The following is a 14933-nucleotide window of genomic DNA, read 5'->3' as shown; positions in this document are numbered from 1 at the left end:
CTAGCATTCTACTCATCAAAACTGGACTCTGTTGCAGCTGGCCTCCCAACATGTGTACAGGCCTGCGCAGCTGCAGCAGAGGCAGTGCAGAAATCAGCTGACATTGTTTTAGGACACACTCTGATAGTTAAGGTACCACATGCAGTAACCTCAATACTGCTACAAGCAAATCTGTCATACCTTACGCACGCCAGACAACTATCATATGTGGGTATTCTGTTGTCACAATCCCACATAACGATAGAAAAGTCTGGACAGCTGAATCCAAGCACACTTTTAGCTACACCGAATGATGGTCAACCGCACTGTTGTATGCAGAAGTTAGATGAGGAAACGAAACCACGAGCTGACATTTATAGCACACCACAGCCTGGCTTCCTTGACATTTTTGTAGACGGCTCAGCATCTAAAGATAGCTTCGGTCGGAACTGTGTAGGCTATGCTGTGACAACTCGTGACACTATCATAGAAGCAAAACCATTAACTTCCTCACACTCAGCACAAAGTGCAGAACTAACAGCTGTGATAAGAGCATGTGAACTATCATCATCATCGTTTATTTGTATAGCCCTTTAAGAACACACAAGGCAGTCCAAAGTGCTGAACAACACAGATTAAAACAACTACCAATTTAAAAATACGATAAAATCATTACATACAATAAAATAAATAAGAAGGTGTCAGTTTCCTACAGAGTTAAAAGCCAGGGAATAAAAATAGGTTTTCAATCTGGACTTAAAGACCTGCACTGATGACGCTAGTCTAATTTGAAGGGGAAGGTTATTCCAGAGCATCGGAGCCACAACTGAAAAAGCTCGGTCTCCTCTGCATTTCAGCCGCGACTTAGGAACCGACAGCAACAGCTGCTCAGCTGAACGGAGCGAGCGAGGAGGAACATGTGGCTTCAGCAAATCAGATAAATAGACAGGAGCCAGACCATTTAAAGATTTAAAAACCAATAAAAGGACTTTAAAACGAACCCTAAATTCAATGGGAAGCCAATGCAAAGAAGCCAGAACCGGAGTGATGTGATCGAATTTCCTACTACCGGTTAAAAATCGTGCCGCCGCATTTTGCACTAACTGCAGGCGTGAAAAGGTGCCCGACCCGGCCCCTATTAAAAGGGAATTACAATAGTCCAGACGTGAGGTGATAAAAGCATGAATAAGAGTTTCCAAATTGGGTTTGGAAAGGAAAGGCTTAACCTTCGACAGGCGTCTGAGGTGATAAAAAGCAGATTTTACCACCCCATTTACATGACCTTCAAAAGTAAGCGCGGAATCAAGTTTAACACCAAGATTAGTGATTGAACTTTCCAGATGAGGGGTCAAATCACCAAAATCAACATCTGGGGTATCAGTAGAGCGATGCGGGCCAAATAAAATTGCTTCCGTTTTGCGACCATTAAAATTCAAAAAATTATTTGCCATCCATAATTTAATATCACTAAGACAGTCAAGCAATGATTGACATGGGGAGGTATCCAAATGACTAAAAGGTAAATAAAGCTGACAGTCATCGGCATACAAATGAAATGACACTCCGCGTTTACGAAAAATCGCACAAAGGGGGAGTAAGTACAGCGAGAAAAATAATGGCCCAAGGATAGATCCCTGGGGCACACCCCAAAGCAGAGGGGCCACAGAGGAAGCGGCCAGTCCCAGCTTGACACAAAAACTCCTTTCGGAAAGATATGATTTTACCCATGACAATGCCAAATCAGAAATTCCCACACAGTGATGTAAGCGGGAGATCAGCAGGTCGTGGTCCACTGTGTCAAATGCAGCTGTCATGTCCAATAGCACAAGCACAGCATATTTACCACGATCAGTCGCAACAAGAATGTCATTCATAACTTTAACAAGAGCTGTCTCCGTACTGTGAAAGGGCTTAAAACCAGATTGGAAGATTTCAGACAGTTGCGAGTCGTTCAAATAATCCAACAGCTGGGTATGTACAATCCTCTCCAAGATCTTGCTTAAAAAAGGAAGCTTGGAGATAGGTCTAAAGTTTGACATAGTAGAACTATCAAGGCCAGGTTTCTTAAGTAAGGGGTGTATGACTGCATGTTTAAACCCACTAGGAACTTGACCGGTTAACAAACTAGTATTGATAATTTTCAGGATATAAGGTCCAATGATGGGAAATACTTTTTGGAGAAAGCGGGGAGTAACAACATCATTCGGGGAGCCACAGGGCTTAGCATGTAGCACCAACTCCTCTAAATCACGCAGAGAAATCGGTGCAAAAGCAGGAAATAGGCTTGAGCAAGGCGCATGCATGGCCGGATCAACAATAGGTGGAATCAGAGGCCTCAGGCTAGCAATAAGGAACAGAATATCAACATCATTTTGCCAAGATATGGCAGAATAGAGGTATGGTGACGTCAACAGGACGCCCAGTTCAGCACGGAAGTCTACTTAAAAGACTGCTAGAAGTAATAACCTTACCAAGTAAACTAGCCTTATGCAAATGTGCTGCACATCAGACGGATGTGTCAGACATAACTGAAGGAAACAACTTTGCAGACAAAGCAGCAAAGGCAGCTGCGAACAAAACAGAAAGTGCACTAATAATGGAAACAAACACACAGATACCAATAGACATACTGAAAAATGAACAAAAAGCAGCTCCATTAAATGAACAAAAGAAATGGTTAAAATGCAGAGCAATTTTACGAGATGACCTAATGATGTGCGACGGAAAACCAGTACTACCAAAGTCCTTACATAAAACAGCGGCCCTGGTGACACATGGAGTTACTCATGTGTCAACAGGAGGGATAGTAACTATAGTCACTAAACACTTCTACACTATAAATTTTGAAACTTCAGCGAAAGAATTTGTAAGAACATGTATGACCTGTCAAAGACATAATTCACAAGGGAATTTAAGACCAAGAAGAGGTCATTTCCCTACACCACCTCATCCTTTTCAAACAATACACATGGATTTCATTGAACTAAATGAATGTCAAGGCTCAAAATACGCATTAGTGATCATAGATGTATTCTCAAAATGGCCTGAAATCTATCCAGTAAAGAAAGCAGATGCCATTTCAGTTGCTAAATGTCTATGTAACCACTTTATTCCAACCTATGGCATCCCAACTCTGATGAGATCAGACAATGGGACCCATTTCGTAAATGATGTAATTAACAAAGTCTCAGAAGCACTAGGATTTAATATCAAAAACCACTGTGCCTATCATCCACAAAGTGCAGGATTAGTAGAAAGAACAAATGGCACAATCAAGCAGAGACTTAGGAAGTGTATGGAAGAAACAGGAAGACCGTGGCCTGAATGTGTAGGCCTGGTAAAAATGTGGATGAGATTAACACAAGGATCTCAGAAGCTCACACCGTTTGAGATCATCCATGGTAGACCATTTCCACTACCTATAATGAGTGAACCTTTAACTAAATCTTCTAGAGAAACCACATTAGCAGAATGGATGGCTAAACTGCTAGAAAACAAAGAAATCGTTCTAAATAATAAACTGCCAGAGGACTTTTCTCCAGTGTCTTGCAGGTTGAAACCAGGTGATTGGATCCTAATCAAGGCGCTCCAGGGGAAAAATTGGAGTTCACCCCGTTGGGAAGGACCATACCAAGTGCTTCTAACCACTCCCACAGCATGTAAGATCGCGGAGAGACCATCCTGGATTCACCAAAGCCATTGCAAGAAAGTGAGTGAGAGCATAGACTAACAGACCCCTACCTTCTGGTGATCCATAAAGTGGAGAAAGGGCCGATTGGGTATACCCCGCCCTTTACTTCTTGCTTGTGGTCTACTCACCAGAGGAGCTAGGTATCAGGTCATCATGAAGCTGCTTTTGATCTCACTGGCATTGGCAGCCCTGGTCGCAGGATGTCTAATACTGCTCAAGAAGAACGATGGACCTCGCAAGAAAAGAGCCTGGACGCATGATAATTCACATCACTATACAATGATGCAAGACAATATCCACCCTTGGATGAACAACGCATGGTATCGATACATACACGACAGCACACCCAGGAAAGACTGCTATGTTTGTTCCTATATGCCCCCAACAACACAATATGCCACCTTGTACGCGAATGCAATGAACATAACTCAGGCAAAGTGTGCTGCAAGTTACGCCAGCCTTGGGTATCAATACCAGGGAATTGTGATCAACCATGGTGAACCTTTCCAGATAGGACTACGAAATGGCACATGTGATGAATGGTTCTGGGTCGACCTGAAGGTGAAACAAAGGAACAAGGCTGGGTCATTTCCAGTCTTCCTCGAGGACCCTGGAAATTGGGATCATACCTTGTGCTACCGCCAGTCTAAGGGAACTATAGATATGGGAAACACCACCAACTGCAAAGCAGTAATGACGCATGCTTCTGGAGGACCAGTGAAGAACAATGACATCTCCAATGGCACCTATTGGGTGCAGGGAATGGTCTGGCTATGTGGACAGTGGGCCTATTTCACTCTTCCCCAGAACTGGACGGGTATGTGTGCTCCAATCTTCATATCTGATCACACATCTAAGATAACTGCTGACGACACATCACCCAAAAGAGGGAAAAGATCAGTTGACACTCCAGATCTGAAACCACATGACCCAATATGGGGCTCTGACGTCCCACAGGAATTCAAGCTTTGGACTACAGGACAGAAAGTGCTGCACTCACTCTTTCCGTGGGTGGGCACAGGAAAAAATGCGCTGAGGATCGAGACATTGAACTATCGATTTGGATTGTTCCTGAATACATCATGTCAAGTCAATGACCAGCAAAACGAGGAGATAGATGCCCTGCGAATAATGGTCATGCAACACCAAGTGGCGCTTGATATTGTGCTGGCTGAAAAAGGAGGATTATGTGTACTTTTTAACACCACCTGTTGCACTTACATACCTGACAACATACATTCTAGCAACATGACGGATGCATTAAAAGTTTTAAAACGGCTTCAGAATGTGCAGTCAAAAGAATATATAGATGGAGGTACAGATTGGTTGAAATGGTTGTTAAGTGGCTCCTGGACTGCTTTGCTGTATAAAGGTTTAATACTCATAGGACTCCTTCTTACACTGTTCTGTATGTTTTCTACATGTGTTCTCCCATGTTTTAGGAAGATGATTTCTAAAATGATTTCCACATCATTGACAGCTTATGTTTCTGTACCAATGGATGACAAAGACGATCTGAGTGATAGTGAGGATAACTTTGAGGACGAAAATGTTTATGTGTAAGAAAAAAAAATCTTAAAGACGACCTGTAAAGCTAGATTGCAATGTAAGTAACACATAATGATGACATGTTTGAAAATGCTAGGAGCAAGAGAACATGCTCTGAATCTAAAGTGTGAAACGTGTTGAAATGAGCTAAAACAGGAGGGAATGTCAAAGGATTTTTATATGTATTCTGCTCTATTGTAGTTAAAAATCCCTAGTTGTTTAGCTTCATTTAAAACTCCTATTTCACTGTGTTTCATGGACAAAGCTTGCATGAGGAAATTCCACAGGAAACCTCCCCCTTGCTGAGTTTGCTGAGATAAGCTTGACCAGTTACTATTTTTAACAGTTTGAACATATGTTTCATGCTTATCACCTTGTAAGGAGTTGTTTTGTACTCACAAAGGGCGCCGCCCCGACATATTTTAGGAAGGAGCAGTGTATAAATAAAGAGGGAACTGATGGCTCAGTGTGAGTCTCCACTGAGATCACCCATGTACATGCTTGAGTTGTGTCTTTCTTTGCCTGCTGAAACAATTCTTTGACAGCTACCGACTGTGGGATGAGCAAAAAGGAAAAATACTGATTCGACGAGATGTGGTCTTCAATGAAACAGAGTTTAAATGCAAACAAAGTGAAGATGATCTCTGTTTTGGGAATGAGGTGACACTACACACGGATGAAAGACAAACAAGTACTGAGGAGACTGTTGCCAGTGATGCTGCAAAAGGAGATCAGCGGATCAGAAGACCTCCAAAGAGATATGGATTTGAGGAGTTTGCTGATGTAGCTACGGTTGATCATTATGCAAACCTCTGTTGTGTCACAGAACCAAAAACACTGGAAGAGGCTATGTCAAGTCCAAATGCAAAGGAGTGGAAAGAAGCAGCTGATTTGGAATATGAGTCACTGCTGGAAAATGACAAATGGGATTTAGTGGATCTACCAAAGGATCGCAAAGCAGTTGGATCAAATTGGGTCTTTAAAGTTAAGCATCACAGTGATGGACAAGTGGAAAGATACAAGTGCAGACTTGTTGCCAAAGGCTATTCACAGATTTATGGTGCAGACTATGATGAAACATTCTCTCCAGTTGTACGATTTGGTTCAATTCGTACATTGTTATCATTTGCTGTGCAAAACAACCTGAATGTGCATCAAATGGATGTTGTGACTGCATTCTTGAATGGACACCTGGAAGAGGAAATCTACATGGAGCAGCCAGAGGGTTACATCAAACCTGGACAGGAACATCTAGTGTGCAAACTAAACAAGTCAATATATGGACTGAAGCAGTCTCCACGTTGCTGGAGCAAAGCTTTTACAGAGTTCATGAAAAGTATTGGTTTTACACAGAGTACCTCAGATCAGTGTGTGTTTGTTAGAACAGGTCAGGAGTTGGAAATATTGGCTGTGTATGTTGATCATCTGATTTTGATTACAGAATCAGCAGAGAGCATGACGAACTTAAAGGACACTCTGAAGAAACACTACAAAATGAAGGACATGGGTGAGCTATCGTACATTCTGGGCATCTCAGTGGTCCAAGACAAGGCCAAAAACCATGTTGTGCTTCATCAGAGACAGTATATTGAAAACATACTACAAAAGTATGGAATGGGCAGTGCCAATCCTGTAGCAACTCCAGCCGACACAAATGTCAAATTAAGAAAGAGTGATGATGTCAGTCAACCTGTAAACCCAAGCATGTATCAGTCAATGGTTGGAAGTTTATTGTATGCTGCCATGGCCACACGACCAGATATTGCACAAGCAGTGAGTGTGGTGTCAAGATTCAATGCAAACCCAAACACTACACACCTTACAGCTGTGAAAAGAATCCTGAGATATTTGAAAGGAACTCTAAACCTGGGACTCAAATATCAAAGAACAGAAACAGGGACCTTGATTGGGTATTCAGATGCTGATTGGGCAGGTGACCAGGACGATCAACGTTCTACAACTGGAAACATCTTTCTACTTGCAGGAGGTGCAGTCAGTTGGCTTAGCAAGAAACAAGCAACAGTTGCACTTTCAACTGCAGAGGCTGAGTATATTGCTTTGAGCCAAGCCGCACAAGAAGGAGTTTGGTTAAGACGACTACTAACTGAGCTTGGAATGGAAACCACAGCAACAGTGATCCTGGAGGACAATCAAGGAGCAATTGCAATCGCAAAAAATCCAGTTGATCATGCAAGAACAAAGCACATAGACATTCGTTACCACTACATTCGTCAATGTGTGCAAAATGGACAAATCCAGCTGAAGTATTGCTGTACAGAGAACATGAAGGCTGACATCTTAACCAAACCACTGCCTAGACAAAAGTTTGAGTATCTCAGAGAGAAGATTGGACTGTGTTCAGTTTAAAAAGAGTTATATGCTTAACATGCCTATACTACGCTTATGTTACGATGTGATGCATATAACTGTAATGAAGAATAATGGTTTTGTCTAAGATGGACACAGTACATTTTTTGTGTGAGTTCAAAACAAGAGGGAAAATGTTTATTTTCTAGTAACACTGATATAGGTGCATAATGTTGTTGGGGGGTTTTTTTTGGAAAGAAATAAGCAATCGCAGTCTAGTAAGTGAACTCCATGGTAAAATTAAGTGGGAGTGTTGTAATAGTAATTTTACAATGTATGTTGAAGGGATATTACTGCCCTCTGTTGGTGTGTTTGTGCATTACAAGCAATAAAAGGTGTTCGTTAAAAACATCAGTCCCAACATCCAATGGCATGTCACATTGTTTTCATGGCCACACCCTCACCCCAGGTGCAGAGGCCTATTTCTGTTTAGGAATGTTGTGAATACTTTGAGATTTATATTAATTGCAATTCCTACCTCTACATTTAATTTTTAAAATATATAATTAGCACAGCGTGGCCGTGCAATGTTTTATATATTTTTTTTAGTTTTTATTCCTATTAATTATATTTTCACTTGTTACCTCTGAATTATTGAATCAGACCTAGATGACGTGAAATTTTCAGCAAAATTATAATTCAAATACTCTCATTAATTTTCGATCATTTTATATATTTTTCCATAGTATTACATTTGAATTTAACAGATCATTCTCTCACATGACAGACAAATATTTGTGAAATTATGATACATTTCTGAATGTATTTTTACAATCTAAATATGCATATGTACAAAAAAATATATTTAAAGAACAAGTAAATTGTGTTTTACTATATTTACAGTGATGTTATGTTATTTTACCTTTGACATGTAAAATCACAGTCTACTTGTGTAAATTTAATGATATTCTAGAAAGACAGTACAAAACTGTAAAATATGCAGTAAGATACTTTGACATTACTATTTTTTGGAACAGTGTGACAAGCACCTCAAACGACAGATGGACTATCACGGTGTGGCTGGCAGACCGTGGGGATATGGGGAATGAGGACCCAGTCGCGGTGCTCTGCGATGCAAACAGTGCTCTTTATTTACAGTGAAAACTGTACACACAATAATACATCCCCGTGTGCTCCCGACTTCCCCTACGTGTCTTCTCCCAGTGTTTGTACTCGTGTGTCCGCTCCCTCGTGCCAGTGCACTCTGTCTGCTGCCCTCTTGTTCCAGCAATCCTCCTGGGGAAAAACAGAGGCAGCCGTTAGCACCCTCAACTACACAGGTAGGCTCACACAAAGAGACCAGCTGGAGAACTGACGGGAAGTCTCACGAAATGATCCCGCGTCGGTGGGAGCTCCAAGACTTTCTTAAGTAGCTCCCCCGACGAGGCCTCATCAGCAGCAGGTGCGTGGCTTCGGGTGTGGCCAGTCCCCTAGCAGGGCCACACCCACCAGGCCTGAAGGCGCCTGCAAACAAGGGTTCAGATACCCACACACACCCACACACACACAAGGACGGAGAAGAGGGGGCAGCAAAACACCAAAAATACATATAATATAATAGGTCCATGACTGCACAGGGATCCTGGGACGCTCAGACCCAGAACCCTGACATGGACCCTTTCAGCATGGAATGCATTAGTCTGAGTATTTTTATGACTTGTGATTATTCCCAAAAAAAGAAAAAAAAAGAAAAAACAAGTAGCATATTAATTGATAAGGACAGTAATTATTAGAAGCCACCCTAAATATTATGATACCATGGTGTTATATTGACAAAACAATCTGCATATTCTGGTCATATCTACTTAAGAGAGATGAATCATTCAAATGCATTAAAAAAATCAAACAAAAAACCCCCAAAAATATAAAATATTTTTTGCAGTTTTTCTTTGACACACTACATTACAGCTTAAATTAAACTGACTGCTTTCCTTTTCTCTCTCTCTCTTTGACTCCAGCCATGCTGTCTTCTACCGCTGCTCCATTCAAAGTGTGCTGACATATTGCATCGGTATGTGGTTCTCCAGCTGCACCACAGCACACAGAAAGGCACTCCAGAGGGTCATCAATATGGCCCCAAAAATCATTGGACATCCTCTTCCCTCCCTGAAGGACCTGTACAGCACTCGCTGTCTCAAGAGGGCACGCAGCATCCTACGGGACTGTACACACCCAGGACACGGGGTGTTTAAGCTGCTGCCGTCTGGCAGGAGGTTCAGGCTGCTGAGGTCCCGAACAAATAGACTCAAGGACAGCTTTTACAACAGGGCAATAGCCCTGATCAATGCAAATAGCTGACCTGACTGGCTACCTACCTGGACTTACCGTTAACAACGGTAAAAACAGTAATAATAATAATAATATTTATATTTATAACAAGGTGCAATAATAATTAATGTGCAATAATAACAGTAATACAAATACACTTATTCTTCTTTTTTATTACTAAGTTATTATACTGTGTTGTGTTGTTTGTGTTGCATTGTGATGTGTCGTATCATGTCGTGTTGTGTTGTGTTACATGTAGTGCCGAAGTAGGACAGTTTTCCAATTTCATTGTACTATTGTACTATGTATGACTGTGCAATGACAATAAAGAGTTATCTTATCTTATCTTATCTTATCTTATCTTATCTTATCTTATCTTATCTTATGCTCTCCTTTTGAACTCCCACCACTCTCTACCTGAGCCTTCTCCTCCTCTTTCTGTTGTGCCACTCCCCTGTTCTCTCCTGTCAGACTGGGATCTGGAGCCAGTGTATGTCTGCCCCCTTTGTGCCTGGCTACAACCTGGCAGGGGAGGGCTTTGATGTTCTTACACTTAAGCGAAAAGGAGCTTATGTGATTGATGTGAAGACCTACCTCAATTCGAGTGACACCTGTAAACTCTGCCTCAATCCTCATCAAGGCTACAAACTGCAGAAAGTAACTAAACTAATAAATAAACATCAACAAATTACTTTGACGTACCATTAACATGCTAACACTGGTGATATTTTCAGCTACCAGTCTCTGCTTTGGACTGGCGTGCGTTCAGCCGCTGCAGTTTTCATCTCGAGGACAGTGAACACACCTCCATCAGGTATTCTAGGACTTAAAAACTCAATGGGTCCTGACACGTTTCATATATGCTTCACTTATAGGCATCATAACACTCACACCTCCTACATGAATTCATTTATCAAACTGAATGGTGTTGAATATTTAATAATTGAAAATGCATTTATTTCCTACTGGAATATTTTGGGGAATTAAACAAAATAATTTCTCTACAGCTCACTGGTCGAAGCATACACCAACCAGAACAGCATCGACTGGAAGGTAGGAAACATTAATATTGAGTGAAACATGCAAATCATATTATTATTACTGCAAACTGTTGATGTAGTCCTTCAATCATTCCTAGCTCCATGTTTAAAAGAGGGTCCCATGACTGAACATTATAAGGACAATATTTAAAAGAACAAAATGAAGCAAAATAACCAGGCAACTACAGTAGAGCCCTACAAACATCATATGTACGTGCTTCCGTTAATTGAGGAAGATCAACCCCATGTTTGCTTTAATACACAGTTCAAAGTAAGAAAGAATCACCTGCAATAACATGCACACACCCTGCACTGTAATGTAATGTAAATGTAAAACATGGACATAATTTCCTTGTTAAAAAAATGAAGCCAATACATCGAACCTACATTCTATCTGAAGGAACAGTAGATGGTGATAGCAGTTGTTGAAGGGGTAATGTAGAAGTGTATGGGAAAATGGGTTTCTATTTCTCTTGACCTCTGTAAATACTTTTCTGTTGAGTTTATCTGCTCAGTCACTCATTTTTTGTCAAATTTAATAATAATAGTAAAAAGAAAGTAAGTCTACTTTGTAACTCTTGGCCATACCGTACCTTAAAATAGAGGATTATCCATGGAATGAAACTACACACTCACTGGCCAACAACTTGCAATCACAGATCAGTCGCAGAATGTCTGGTTTACAGTCAGGCACACGGTTCCTCATTACATTTGTCTATTTTGCAACTAAATGCTCAACTCTAAGGTTTCTGATTCAAAAGGAGTCCTCAGAAACCAGGATGTGACATCACAAAAGCTATGTCAATCTTTTATACTCTCTATGGTAGCAAGCTTTGTAGCTGCTCTCAATTAAAGGTACCTTTAAGGCCCACTGCAAATAGGTTGAACAACAGGTGAGTGATCATGTTAATTCAATGTGACCCTATAATTCACTTACTGACAGTCACAGTTCAAGTAAAAACATAACAAGACTAAATTAATCCAAACTGATGAAAAGGAGACCATGAGCTGCTCCAATAACCAAACAAATTAGTGGTGATATTCTTATAAAATCTGGTCTAAAGCCCAGAATAGTCATGTGGTGCAGCTAGATTTGTGAGACATGTCCGGAATAAATCATGCAAAGCAAAGAAAGATAAAGTGAGTTAGCATGATAATTGCAAAGGCAGTAGTAATAAGTTAATATTTAGCAGGTATCAGATTAGATTATCATGCTAAAATGTACTTTTAGCACTTAATGTAAAAGTACAGCTGTCAGCGATTGGAATGCTTTATGTTTCGTGGAAGCAGCTCATGCTTTTATTTTTGTTAGGTTGGACTGGATTTCACGAAGTTCAGCAACTTGGAGATTGGAGGAACGAAATCTAAGGCATACACCTTTGCTACAGCCCAAAGCAGAGAGGACCGCTACACCTTCAACACACATAAAGTCACCTGTAAACATTACAGGTAGACTTTGAACACTCCTGCAACACAACAGTTTTTTGATGTTTGATGTTTAATTATAATGTATTTTTTTTGTGTTTAGTTACCGTGTGTCCAACAGCCCTCCTCTCAGTTCTGAGTTCAGTAGAGATTTGGCCAGACTGCCAGCTACCTACAGCTATGCAACCAGAGCCCAGTACAGACGCCTCATAGACACATACGGCACACATTATATTCGCCAGGTAATAACATTAATATACACATCACTTTTATTTATTTTTTAATATTCAGAAGTGCATGAATTTCTTTTCAAATATTAATGTTCTTCAGGTTGATCTTGGAGGGCAGTTCAGGCAAGTCACGTCTACACGTACCTGCTTGTCCAGTCTGAATCATAATGAATTATAGACACCCACAGTGCCTCTGCCTTGTACAGCTCTGGTCTCCACAGTCATTATTCAGAAGTGATGGGAGGCAGAGGCTGGACTGGGGAGTTTTCACTCACCAGAAATGACTCCCTGGGCTACCAGAATTGGCTTAAAACCCTCAAGGATCAGCCTGATGTAGTTTGCTACTCCCTAAGACCACTGCATGACCTGGTGCAACAGTCAGCACAAAAAGCAGGACTGAAGGCTGCCAGAGAGCAGTTCTTAAAAGACAACGCCATCAGTAGATCAAACAACACACAATCTTCCTGTAGCAGCAGGGGTCCCGACCTGGATTCCAAGTGTTGTCCTGAAGACACTCAGAGGGGAACAATGACGATAACCATGATCCAAGCCTTTGGTCTGAAAGGAGATTTTTGGGGCAAGACTGAGGGGTGAGTAGTGAACAAGATAAGCTTCAAAGGAAAGACCAATCATAGACATTTATACAATAATTTTTTCTCCATTTCTTTTGCCATTTCACAGATATGTGAAGATCTACTATGACCACCCTAGGTACCAGACTAATGTGATCCGATCTAACTCCCCCTTCTGGATCACCTATTACCGTCTGGAAAATGTCAGTACAAAACACTTTTACCTAATTTTGTATCCCCAACAAAAAGTAAAAGCATGGACATTTGAAAAAAAAAACAAAGATTAAAAAATTTAGAATAATTTCCTTATTTGAAAAAAAACAAAACACTGTTATATCTGTATATTAAAGACATGACTTTAATAACACTCCAACAAATATTAAATTATTATATGAAACACACCTGAAATGCTGTTTTTTTCCTTTTTAATTATTGTTGAAACAATAAATGGACACAACATGCATCATTATATTGTATGCTACTTTAACTTTGGCTCACTTTTTTTTAAAAAAAGGTGAAAACAAGCAGTCCTCTGAGGATTGAAGTCTGGGACAAAGATGCGTGGTTTGATGATTGGCTAGGATCATGTGTGAACTACCTGACTCAAGGTACAAACACAATCAGATGCTCCCTTCAGAGAGGCGGCACTGTTTTTGTCAACTACACTCTGACGTGTGACCGTCACCTGAATGGACCCACCTGTAACAAATACCAACCATCTCCACAGTGAGAAATGCATTCTGGGTGGGGCACACTATGGAAATGCTGGTAGCTTATCCTTAATCAAGTATCAGATCAGGTGATAACATTCTTTAAATGTATTGCAACAGGTAATAAAGGGGGACATATCATACACTTAATAGTTACAGCTAATTTGATGTGTTATACAGTTTGGGGCAGATAGTCATCGTGTTTAATCCTCATTTGATTTTGGTGGTGGGTACGCATTCAAATCACTTTGCATTCATTAAAAACACCAATTATTTTCTGAATTATGTGTAAAAACGGTCAAGTCCTCTCCATAAGTACAATTACAAATAGATTTTTGTATGTCATTGCTGCAAAGTTCTTTATAACATGCAACGTTCTTTGAATTGTTACACTTAAGAGTATAAGACATTTGATTCGGTAATGTTTGCATGGGTATAATGTATAATAATGCTCATCATAACAAAATAAACGAGTTCTGATTAATTGGCACTTGTGTTTTGTTTTGTTTTGTTTTGTTTAATCTCAGGGTTGGTTCTACAAATCTGAAGAGACCAAGACCAGAATAAATAAAGTGTTGTGAAGAATACATTTAAATTGTATAAATATCCCAAGCACTGTTGAAAAGGGGTTCCTTTTTTTTACTGTTTTAATGAAACCATGATTTAAAAAATGAACACTGCTGAAAAAGACTGAAACTGGGAAGTGGGAAAAAAACTCATCCAAAAAGTTGACTGAGGTCATAAATCAAGTGAGCAGAAGACTCCCTTTCTCACTGATGTCAATACAATTGGCATGAAGAGTCGCCCTCTCCTCACTTCAGAAAGAATGTAGGTTAAAGGCAGTGGCTTCCCCCTTGACACTCATTTCCATTGTTTATACTCACTTTATTAGGTACACTTTGCTAGTAAAAGCCTGGATCCCAGAAATACCTTAATCATTCATGGCATAGATTTACCCATAAGAACCCACGGCCCTTTACACATTGAGGAAAATTTCTGTTGAAGTTTCAAAATTGACTCTCCCAGTTGGGTCTTGGCTCTTATTGGTTAAACCGGGTGCTTGAAATGTTCCTCAGAGGTTTTTGGTTCATATTGACATGACA

At 40.4% G+C, this 14933-nt stretch overlaps 1 pseudogene; it reads left to right on the top strand.

Moving 5' to 3' along the window:
- Window positions 1-3823: 3823 nt before the first annotated feature.
- Window positions 3824-13323, top strand: LOC134623591 (perforin-1-like; annotated as a pseudogene).
- Window positions 13324-14933: the final 1610 nt, after the last annotated feature.

The sequence above is a fragment of the Pelmatolapia mariae genome, unplaced genomic scaffold (assembly GCF_036321145.2).
Source record: "Pelmatolapia mariae isolate MD_Pm_ZW unplaced genomic scaffold, Pm_UMD_F_2 NODE_ptg000769l+_length_27818_cov_1, whole genome shotgun sequence".
NCBI lineage: Eukaryota > Metazoa > Chordata > Actinopteri > Cichliformes > Cichlidae > Pelmatolapia > Pelmatolapia mariae.
This window is presented reverse-complemented; position numbering and strand designations above follow the sequence as displayed.